Source organism: Rhinoderma darwinii, unplaced genomic scaffold (assembly GCF_050947455.1).
Source record: "Rhinoderma darwinii isolate aRhiDar2 unplaced genomic scaffold, aRhiDar2.hap1 Scaffold_4603, whole genome shotgun sequence".
In the NCBI taxonomy this organism is placed as follows: Eukaryota; Metazoa; Chordata; class Amphibia; order Anura; family Rhinodermatidae; genus Rhinoderma; species Rhinoderma darwinii.
In genome coordinates this window covers 86,269-98,549 of record NW_027464001.1, presented here as the reverse complement: position 1 = coordinate 98,549, position 12,281 = coordinate 86,269, and the positions used below count along the sequence as shown (strand labels likewise).

At 41.3% G+C, this 12,281-nt stretch overlaps 1 long non-coding RNA gene across 1 annotated transcript in view; it reads right to left on the bottom strand.

The window, feature by feature from the left end:
• Positions 1 to 1,271: 1,271 nt before the first annotated feature.
• Positions 1,272 to 12,281, bottom strand: part of LOC142718080 (uncharacterized) — a 32,960-nt gene continuing 21,950 nt past the window's right edge. The window contains exon 3 of the long non-coding RNA XR_012872215.1: positions 1,272 to 1,333. This is a non-coding gene — a long non-coding RNA (uncharacterized LOC142718080). The remainder of the gene's footprint in view (positions 1,334 to 12,281) is intronic.

Sequence of the window (12,281 nt, the reverse complement as noted above, 5' to 3'; positions counted from 1 at the left end):
TCAAAGGGCGTCTCTCATTCCGCCAATTCATACCCTCAAAAAGTGCAAAATACGGGGTAAAGATCTACAAGTTATGTGAAAGCACTACTGGCTACACATGTGCATTTAAAGGGAATGTGTTGCCAGAAAAACATGTTTTTTTTTTAAAAATTAAACATTTAGTGTGTGGGTGATTAAACATTGTTCAAATTTTTTTTATTTTTTTCGCGAGTCAGGAAATATTATAAATTATTTCTAATTTATAATACTACCCATTTTTGGTCACTAGATGGAGCTAGTTCCCAAAATTGCAGCATTGCAACATTGGGTTAAAAGCCCTCGCTCTAGTGAGCTCTCAGCATCCCCCCCTCCTTTATCCTGGCTAGTGCCGGGATAAACGAGGGGTTTGAAAGGTTAACCTCCTACACTGTGTGTCGCCATTTTTTGAGGTAACCCACAGTGTAGTAGGTTTACATACAGTAGTAAACACACACAAACACTAACATACATTGAAATCTCTTACCTGCTCCTGCCGCCGCGGCTCCCTCCGGCCCGTCCGCTCCGTTTGCTGCCGCTGTTCCATGTGCACAAGTCCGGAAGCCGCGACCGGAAGTAGTAATATTACTGTCCGGCCGCGACTTCCGGTCCACAGGAAAATGGCGCCGGACGGCGCCAATTTCGAATAGGACTGTGTGGGAGCGGCGCATGCGCAGTTCCCACACAGACGCCGTACACGGCAGTCAATGGGACGGGAGCCGTTCGCAGTCCCTATGGGACTGTGGCTGCCGTATTCCATGTCTGTGTGTGTCGTTAATCGACACACACACAGAAATGGAACAAAAAATGGCAGCCCCCATAGGGAAGAAAAAGTGTAAAAATAAGAAACAGTAAAACACAAACACACAAATGAATATAAACGTTTTTATTAAAGCACTAACATCTTTAACATATAAAAAAATTATTTGTGATGACACTGTTCCTTTAAGATCTACGAGGGTAAAGACAGTGAATTTAATCCACCAGGGTTTTTCGTGACCGCAAGGACGTCTACATGATCAGCACTATCCATACAAGTGCAACAGCCGCTGTTGGAGAACGTGGGGCCTCTGCAGATAGACAAAAGCCTGTGTGTGTCATCGGCTATAACAAATTCATGGGTGGGGTAGATTTGTGCGACCAGATGTTACAACCTTATCTGGTTAAAAGGAAAACCAGAACATGGTATAGAAAGTGGCAATATACCTCATCCAGGTTGCAATGCACAATGCATTTGTCCTGCACAAAAAATCAGCGGGCAGGGCGACATTCTTTGAATTTCAGGAGAAAGTGATTGAAGATCTCCTCCTATTTCAATCTGCAGACCAGAGAGTAGTCCATGAGTGAGAGGATGTACGCCATGTTGAAAAACATTTTTTACACCCCATCCCATCAAAATCTAACCAAAAATTCCCCAAAAAACGGTGTCGGGTCTGCAGCAAACGAGGACAGCGAAGTGAGTCAAGATATTATTGTTCCGCTTGTCCTTCCAACCCTGGTCTATGCATAAGTCCCTGTTTTGAAATCTATCATATCGTTGCACATTACTAATTTTCTTTTGTGAGATATAAAAGTTAAAATGCAGGATTTATTTAGGATTTTATTTTTCTGTACACCTCTTATAGAAATATACTTTTCTAGATTGAGTCATTTTGGGATATAACCCAGTTATAGAAAGTGGAATAAGGTCCTGAAATTCATTCAAGATAAAATTGTGCCCTGCAAGCTTTTATTTCCTTTTCAGTTATGACTATGTCCTCCCATAAATAACTGTTACTCACTGGGGATACGGCATAATTTTTTTCTTTTTATTCTGAGGATTTCTAATAAGCGAGCTGTTCCTTATCAATACACTATGGGCTTTATTACAGTTTTGTTAGGGTTTTTGGTGGACCTCTTACGCCCGACAATACTTCTAGAAATAGCGACAATTAATTGGGGAGTAGTGGTCCTTTACTGTATCTATACATACGGTGTGGGACAAAGCCCCTTCATATAATCTACAGGTGCATGGTTGTTTTGTGCACATGGCGGTTCCTACCTTGCCGGGCAGGGGCTTGTTATGGTGTACCGCGTCACTTGGCACATTCGTCCCTTATATAGGGATTGATGGAGCTAAAGAGACGTTGTATGACCAGTCACTTTGAATAATAAAGTCATTACCGCCCTACAAATTTTCTTTCATCCTGTGAACATGCTCTAGTTTTCCACATAGCTGGATACATTATTCCTCCCTTTTTTTGGGATATATTGCCTTTTTCCGCCAACAGTTTAATAAATTTTCCCACTCTAACTTACTATATATCAGAGCGGGTTGATATACATAATGTCTATGGACACATGATTTCAGGACAGCTGCTTTCTTAGCACGACAGTCATAGGGTGTAGAAACTGTTAGGGACATATACTTCTCAATCTAGAAAAGTAGAATCATCCCATTTTCAAGCAAAATGTGTGTCCTGAAAGCCTCCGGGTGCTCCCTTCCTTTTGGGTCCTGCCGTGTGTCCAGGAAACACATTAGGGCCACAATGGGGATATTTTTGAACACAGGAGAAACAGGGTGATACATTTTCTGGTGCATTTCCTTATTCTCATATCCTCTGTACAAGAAATCTGACCTTAAAATGACACATTTCTGAAAAAAAGTGAAATAAAATTTTCTTTTCACCTGCTTTGCATTAATTCCTGCAAAAACTGTGGGGTCAAAATACTTAGTACACACCTAGATGAATACCTTAAGGGGGTCTAGTTTTCAAAATGGGGTCATTTATGGGGAGTTTCTATCTTTTTGGCAGCTCAGTGCCTCTATAAATGTGTAATGGGACCTGAAACATTTTCAAGCAAAATATGAGACCTGAATGCCTCCGGTTGCTCCCTTCATTTCGGGCCCTGCCGTGTGTCCAGGCAACGCATTAGGGTCACAATGTGGGCATTTTTGAAAACAGGAGAAGCAGGGTGATAGATTTTGGGGGGTGTTTCTTCATTCTCATGGTCGCTTTACAAAGAAATCGGTCTTCAAAGTGATACTTTTATGAAAAAAGTGAAATTCTATTTTTTTACGCCTGCTTTGCATGAATTCTTACAAAAAACCTGTGGGGTCAAAATACTTACAACACCCCTTAATAAATACCTTAAGGGGTGTAGTTTTTAAAATGGTGTCACTTGTGGGGGTTTCGACCATTTTGACACCTATGAGCCTCTGAAAACCTGGCTTGGTGCAGGAAAACAAAATGTACTTCAAAATGTATAAAAGGATTACTAAATTTGTAAGTCTTCTAAATTGCTCAAAAAAAATATTTATTTTTTTCAAAAGTGCTGCCAAAATGGAGTAAAGAGATGGAAATATATATTTAATAAAAAAAATTGTACAGTATGTATGTACATGTGACATATTGCAGTTAAAAATAGGGAAAAATGATACTTTTTACAAAATGTCTTCAATTTTTCTATTTTTTAATTAATTTCCGCAAATCGTATCAGTCTACTATTACCACCAAAATAAAGTACAACATGTGATGAAAAAACAATGTCAGAATTACTTGGATATTCAAAACTTTCGCAGAGTTATTTTCTGATAAAGTCAGACATACCAGATTTCACAAATCTGGCTTGGTCATTAACACCTTCCCGACCGCCCATTGTCTTTTGACGTCAGGCGGTGCGGGTGCTTGATCTACAGAGACGTCTTTTGGCGTCGCTGCAGATCAGGCTGATGAGCGCTCGTGTGAGCACTCATCCTCTAAGCAGGAGCTGTTACTAACACAGCTCCTGATCTTAGAGCAGCCTCCTGAACACAGCTGGGGTCGGCAAACAATCGGACCCCAGCTGTGTAACCCTTTGATTACCGCGGTCCGTGACCGCGGCATGATCAAAGGGAATTCCCCTCTTTGATCGCATCACCGGGATTCCAGTGATGCGATCAAACACCGGGGAATCCCTCTGCAGTCAGTCCTGGGGACCTACAAAGTACCCCAGGGCTGTCTGTTCTGCGTGCCTGCTGTTCGGGCACACTATGTGCTGCCCGATCAGCAGCCTGTGTCATAGTGACGCAGTGTAATGTATTAGCGTACAGAAGTATGCTAATACATTACAAGTAAAAAATAAAGTTACAAATAAAGTTATCCCTTGATGGGATTAAAAAAAAAAAAAGTAACAAAACAAATAAATAAAAAAAGTGCCAAAAAGAGTCTTTATTTTGCATTAACCCCTTAGTGACCAACAGTACGCCTTTTTACGTTCCTCACTAATGGGCTTTAGGCTAATGCGACGCCTTTTAACGTGATCGCATTAGCCTAAAGTAGCGCCGAAATTAATGATCGGGGCTCCGTTCTCTCAGCTACCGGAGGTAGCTGAGAGTTCGGGGCAACGACCAGAGACCATAACGAGTGGTCTCTGGTCACGTGATCGCCGTGAATCGCTATTTCACGGCGTTCAAGCTAAACCGGCGGATAATCGCCATTTCTCTCTCCTCTCATGGAATAACTCCTTAGAGAGGAGAGAGAACGGGTAAATAGTGCGCCCCCCCCCCCCCCGTCCGATTCCCCTTCATGTCCGATCCCCCCCCCCGGTCCGATCCCCCCCCCCCCCCGGTCCGATCCCCCCCCCCCGGTCCGATTCCCCCCCCCCCCAAAATGGCGCCCGAGTGCGCTTTGCATAACTTACCTGTGTCGTCATCTGGCACAGCAACAATCAGGGACCGTTGTGACTGGTCCCTGATCAGGTGATCTCTGTGATAAAACCTATCACAGAGATCACTGACAGTTATTTTCAAAACACAGCCAGGACATGGGCTGTGTTTCTCTCTCCTCCCATTGTAGTTGTTCTTAGAGGAGAGAGAAATCAGTCTATGTCCTGTGCTGTGAAGAAAGAAAAAAAGTGATAAAAAATCATCGTTACATATACATACATATATATATATATAATATATCAAATCTATATTAGCGTCAGCGCTAGATTAGCGTCAGCGCTAGTTTAGCGTTAGCGCTAGTTTAGCATTAGTGCTAGTTTAGCGTTAGTGCTAGTTTACCGTTAGTTTAGCGTTACTTTAGGGTTAGGGCTAGTTTAGCGTTCGTGTTTAGGGCCGTTTAGAATTAATTTTACGTCTGTTATATATAAAAAAAAAAAATATATAAAAAAAAAATATATATAAAAAAAAATAAAATTTGTGTCGTTTTTAGGATTTTAGGTTTACTTTAGGGTTAGGACTTATAGGGCATATATATATATATATATATACATACACATCTATAAATATGTCTCAGCGTATGTACAGCGCGGAGCAAGCCTACGCCTTGCTATGTTCCGACACTTCTGAAAGCGAAACACACCGCTTCAGAATTTGTTCCAGACAGTGACAGTGACGATTCTAATTCCACCGCTGAACCCCATAGTCCTATGGTGGTGGATACGTCAGTCGCTGTAGAGGTGTCAAGTGCAGGGCCGAGTGTTGCAGTCCCTCCCGTGATGTGGGATCCTGCACTATCATTTTCCCCCCAAGTACCCCAATTTGAAGCGACCCCAGGAATTAGCGTCGACGTCCAAAATTTTACCCCCTATAATTTTTTTAATTTATTTATATGTGATACGGTCCTAGACTTGATAGTCCAGCAGACTAATCTGTATGCTAGGCAGTTTGTTCTACAAAAGCCTGCATCTATGTACTCCAGAATGTGGAGCCCCACAAGTGTCCCAGAAATAAAAAAATTTTTAGGCATTACCCTCAATATGGGTTTGGTTAAAAAACCCTCTGTCCGGTCCTACTGGACTTGTAGTGCTGTCCACGCTACCCCTGTATTTGCAGCAGTGATGTCCAGAAACCGCTATGAGGCTCTAATGCGATTCATGCATTTTACTGATAATTCCCAAGTCCCCCCAAGAAGTGACCCAGCTTATGATCGGCTTAATAAATTAAGGCCATTAATCACCCTTCTAAATGATTTATTTTTAAAGTTGTACACCCCTGACAAAAATTTGTCAGTAGATGAATCGCTCATGAGCTTCAAAGGGCGTCTTTCCTTTCGTCAATTCATCCCTTCCAAACGAGCCAGATATGGGGTGAAATTGTACAAAGTTTGCGAGAGCACAACGGGTTACACCTGCGGTTTCAAAATCTATGAAGGCAGGGACTGCCAAATTTATACCCCAGGCTGCCCAGAAACTATTGGCACCTCTGGCAAAATTGTGTGGAACCTAATGGAGCCATTTCTGCACAAGGGGTACCACGTCTATACAGACAATTTTTATACCAGCGTTGCCCTTTATAAAGCCCTCCATGCTGCAAATACAGGGGCCTGTGGGACAGTACGGAAGAACAGAGTGGGACTCCCACAACAGTTGGTGTCCAGGCGTTTGGGAAAGGGAACATCCATGGCCCTTGCAAGTCAGGAATTGCTTGCAGTGAAGTGGGCCGACAAGAAGGATGTCTACATGCTGTCCACCGTACACACGGACACCACTGTGGCAATTACGGAGAGGGGGGCTACCACTGCAAAGCAGAAACCGGTCTGTGTAACAGACTACAACAAATTTATGGGGGGTGTAGACCTTTCCGACCAGGTGCTTCAGCCTTACCTGGTGAAGCGCAAAAATAAGGCCTGGTACAAAAAGGTAGCAATCTACCTCATCCAGGTTGCTACCTATAACAGTTTTGTTATTTTCAAAAAAGCCCAAGGAACGCTCACTTTCCTTCAATTTCAGGAGAAGGTCATTGAGCATCTCCTTTTTGAGTCCACTATACCGGCACAATCCTGCGAATCTGAGGATGTGCGCAGGCTTTCAGAGCGCCACTTTTTACACCCTATTCCCTCCACTGAGACCCAAAAATATCCCCAAAAAAGGTGTCGGGTATGTAGCAGGCATGGCAGGAGGAGGGATACCCGCTTTTATTGCCCCATGTGTCCATCAAAACCAGCCCTTTGTAACTATCCCTGTTTCGAAACCTTTCACACGGTTGCAAATTACTAGAATTTAACACAAAAAAAAATAATGGGTTGGGGGCCTTTTTAGGGAGTCAATTTCTTTATATTTTCTTTTTAGTTCGTGGGCTTTCCAAGTAGGGATTATTTCTTGTGGGAGAGGTTGTAGAGCACATTTTTTTCAGACCGTGAAACTAATTTTACCCCTTATGATTTTTTTTATTTATTTGTGGGTGATCAAGTGCTGGAATTAATTGTCCAGTACAAAATCCCACATCCACAATTTTTTTATTTTGACTGTTCTTATGACTATGTCCTGCCACATACGGCTGTTACATTCCTAATTCTGTACCGTGATACGGGCATGATCTTTTTTTTTTATTTGGAGGATCTCTAATAATCGAGCTGTTCCTTATCAATACACCATGGGCTTTGTTACGGTTCTTCTGGAAATACTCATTTTGGGGATTAGTGATCCTTTACTGTTCCTATAGATGGTTTTGGACACTGTCCTTTTATATATTCTGTAGGTGATTGGTTGTTTTGTGCACATAGCGGTTCCTACCTTGCCGGGCAGGGGTCTGTTATGGTGTACCGCGTCACTTGGCACATTCGTCCCTCATAAGGATTGATGGAGCTAAAGAGACGTTGTACAACCAGTCACTGAAAAAAAAAATCCTTGTCATGACAGCCCTGCAGGTGTTCTTCTATCTAGTGAACAGACTCGAGTTTGCAACATAGTTGGGTACATTTTCCTCCATTTGTTTGAAGATATTGCCCGTCACTCCAGTACAGTTTATTTTTTCCTCTCTGACTGATTTTATATTAGGACAGAATTCTGTCCACAATGACATCATAATGGCACCAACTGCTTCTTCAGCAAGACATAGTCATAAGTACAGGCAAATACGTCTATAGCAACATGTATCCGTTATGAATACACGGCTTCACTTCTATTCTGTGCCGCACAAATTTATTAATGTGGCATATTTCTAACAAAATAACCTTCTACCACGTCTCCTCTATTTCATGTGGAAACGTAATAAAAGCTTGAAGAAAACATTATATACCCATAGTGTCTGAAATGATACCCATTATTTCCTCCTTTAAAAAATTTTTGGTCCGCATGCCCACTACACCACTAGATGAATACCTTTAGGGGTTTAGTTTTTAAAATGGGGTCATTTCTGCGTGGTTTTTTTTTGTTCAGGCAGCTCAATGCCTCTAAATGCATGATATGGGGCCTAGAATTTATTCAATTGTGCCCTGAAAGCCAAAGGGTGCTCCCTCTCTTTTTGGCCCAGCCACACGTCTAATAAGCAGATTATGGCAACAATGAGAGTATTTTTGAAAACAGGAGAAACAGGGTGATAGATTTTGGGGTGTGTTTCTTCATTTTCATGTTCGCTTTACAAAGAAATCGGTCTTCAAAGTGATACTTTTATATAAAAAGTGTTTTTTTTATTTTATTTCACCAGCTATGCATTAAATTTAGCAAAAAACTGTGGGGTCAAAATACTCACTACACCCCTAGATAAATACCTTAAGGGGTCTAGTTTTCTAAATGGGGTCGTTTATGGGGAGTTTCTATCGTTCTGGTAGTTCAAAACCTCTCCAAATGTACAGTGGGGCCTAAAACAATTTCAAGCAAAATAGGAGTCCTGAAAGCCACCGGGTGCTCCCTTTCTTTCGGGCCCTGCTGTGTGTCCAGGCAACACATTAGGGTCACAATGGGGGCATTTTTGAAAACAGGAGAAACAGGGTGATAGATTTTGGCGTGTGTTTCTTCATTCTTATAGTCGCTTTACACAGAAATCGGTCTTCAAAGTGATACTTTTATGAAAAAAGTGAATTTTTATTTTTTTTCACCTGCTATGCATTAAATTTAGCAAAAAACTGTGGGGTCAAAATACTCACTACACCCCTAGATAAATACCTTAAGGGGTCTAGTTTTCTAAATGGGGTCGTTTATGGGGAGTTTCTATCGTTCTGGTAGTTCAAAACCTCTCCAAATGTACAGTGGGGCCTAAAACATTTTCAAGCAAAATAGGAGTCCTGAAAGCCTCCGGGTGCTCCCTTTCTTTCGGGCCCTGCTGTGTGTCCAGGCAACGCATTAGGGTCACAATGGGGGCATTTTTGAAAACAGGAGAAACAGGGTGATAGATTTTTGGGTGTGTTTCTTCATTCTCATGGTCGCTTTACAAAGAAATCGGTCTTCAAAGTGATACTTTTATGAAAAAAGTTAAATTATATTTTTTTATGCCTGCTTTGCATGAATTCTTACAAAAAAACTGGGGTCAAAATACTTACAACACCCCTTAATAAATACCTTAAGGGGTCTAGTTTTCAAAATGGGGTCACTTGTGGGGGTTTCCACCATTCTGACACCTATGAGCCTATGAAAACCTGGCTTGGTGCAGGAAAACAAAATATACTACAAAATTTATACAATTATTACTTAACTTGTAAGTCCTCTAAATTGCTCAAAAATTATTTTTTTTTTTCAAAAGTGCTGCCAAAATAGAGTAAAGAGATGGAAATATATATTTAATAAAAAAAATTGTACAGTATGTGTGTACATATGTGACATATTGCAGTTAAAAATAGGGAAAAATGATAATTTTTACAAAATTTCTTCAATTTTTCTATTTTTTAAGTTATTTCCGCAAATCGTATCAGTCTACTTTTAACACTAAAATAAAGTACAACATGTGACGAAAAAACAATGTCAGAATTACTTGGATATTCAAAACTTTCACAGAGTTATTCTCTGATAAAGTCACACATACCAGATTTGACAAATTTGGCTTGGTCATTAAGGTCCAAACAAGCTTGGTCACTAAGGGGTTAAATACATTTTATTGCCCCTACACTAAATAAAAAAAACACCTACGCATATTAGGTATCTACACGACCGTAATAAAATGAAGAATTAATCTAACGGGTTATTTAGCGTGAAACGTGAACGGGATAAAAAACAAAAAAAACTATTCCGAGAATCGCCTTTTCCTATATTCACGGCGGAAGGAAAAACATTTTTTTTTACCCCCAAACTGTGTGAAAAATAAAATACTATTTCTCTCGCATAAAACAAGGCCTCATACAGCCACGTCAATGAAAAAATAAAAAAGTTATGGCTGCTGAAACGCAGAGAGGCAAAAACAGAAAAATTTAGCTGGTCATTAAGGTCTTTTCAGGCCCGGTCATTAAGGGGTTAAAGGGAATGTGTTAGCAAAAAAATTTTTTTATTTTTTTTTTAGTTAACCCCTTAGTGACCAGCCCATTTTAGGCCCTAATGGCCAAGCTATTTTATTCGTTTTTCTATAGTCGCATTCAAAGAGCTATAACTTTTTTATTTTTTCGTCTACATAGCTGTATGAGGACTTGTTTTTTGCGGGATTAGTTGTGCTTTTTAATAGCACCATTTTTGGGTACCTATCATTTTTATATTAACTTTTATTAACCTTTTTGGGGGGGGGGGGGGGGGTTATAAAAAAAACTGAAATTCCGCCATTGTTCTATGCGTTTTTAAATTGACGCCGTTCACTATGCGACGTAAATAACAGGTTACCTTTATTCTATGGGTCGGTCCGATTACGGCGATACCACATATGTAGAGGTTTTTTTATGTTTTACGACTTTTGCACAATAAAAACACTTCTGAACTAAAATTATTTGCTTTTGCATCGTCGCTTTCCAAGAGGCGTAATTTTTTTATTTTTCAATCAATGTAGTGATTTTTGGGCTTGTTTTCTGCGGGACAAGACGTAGTTTTGAATGGTACTGTTTTGGGGTGCATGGGACTTATGGATTCATTTTTATTATGACTTTTTTGGGGGGCAATGGGAAAAAATTGCAATTTCGCCATGGTTTTTTGCGTTTTTTTTTTACGGTGTTCACTTTGCGGTTCAAATTACATATTAACTTTATTAATGGAGTCATTACGGCCGCGGCGATACAACATATGTGTACTTTTTTTTTTTTTTTTACACTTACTAAAAAAAACATTTTTTTCCATAAAAAGTGGTTTTAATTTATTTTTTTACTGTACTTTTTATTAATAATCTTTATTTCACTTTGATGACTTATTTTATTAGTCCCACTAGGGGACTCTACTGTGCGATATTCCGATCGCTGCTATAATGCTCTGGTATACTTCGTATACCAGAGCATTATTGCCTGTCAGTGCAAATCTGACAGGCAATCTGTTAGGACGTGCCTCCGGCGCGTCCTAACAGGCATATGTCCAGGGCAGACCTGGGGGCTTTTATCAAGCCCCCGGCTGCCATGACACCCCATCGGAGACCCGCGATTGCATTCGCGGGCCGCCGATGGGTGACAGAGGGAGCGCACTCCCTCTGTAAACAAAGTTAAATGCCGCGGTCGCTATTGACGGCGGCATTTAACGGGTTAAACGGCCGCGATATAAGTAAACTTCGATCGCGGGCATTGGAGCAGGAGCTCAGCTGTCGTCAGACAGCAGAGCCCCGGCACCCGTGCAGGACTTAGACTAGGCTGACGTGAAAAGGTGTTAGCCTAGCCTAAAGCCCATTAGTGACCGACGTAAAAAGGCATATTAGTGGTCACTAAGGGAATTAGTGTGTAGGTGATTAAACATTGTTCTAATTTTTTTTATTTTTTTCACGTGTCAGGAAATATTATAAATTAGATTCTAATTTATAATATTTCCCAGCACAGGTCACTAGATGGAGCAATTCCCAAAATTGCATCATTGCATGTGGTAAAGCAACCACATTGCTTTATGCTGCAAATTTGGTGTAGACACACTTTCTCTAGTGTGCTCACACAATCCCCCCTCCTTTATCCTGGCTAGTGCCAGGAGAAAGGAGGGGGTTGTATGTTCAAACCTCCTACACTCAGAATCCCCCCTCCTTTATCCTGGCTAGTGCCAGGAGAAACGAGGGGATTGAACGGTCTAACCTCCTACACGGTGTCGCCATTTTTTGAGCTAACACACAGCGTAGTAGGTTTACATACACTAGTAAACACACACTGAAACACGAACATACATAGAAATCACTTACCTGCTCCTGCCGCTCCCTCCGGTCCGTCCGCTGCCGCTGCACAAGTCCGGAAGCCGCGACCGGAAGTAGTAATCTTACTGTCCGGCCGCGACTTCCGGTCTACAGGAAAATGGCGCAGGACGGCGCTCAGTTCAACTTGGACTGTGTGGGAGCGGCGTACACCATAGTGGATGGAACGGGCCCCGTTCGCATTCACTATGGGACTGTAGCTGCCGTACTCCATGTCTGTATGTGTCGTTAATCGACACATACAGAAATGGAGTAAAAAATGGCAGCCCCCATAGGGAAGTAAAAGTGTAAAAATAAA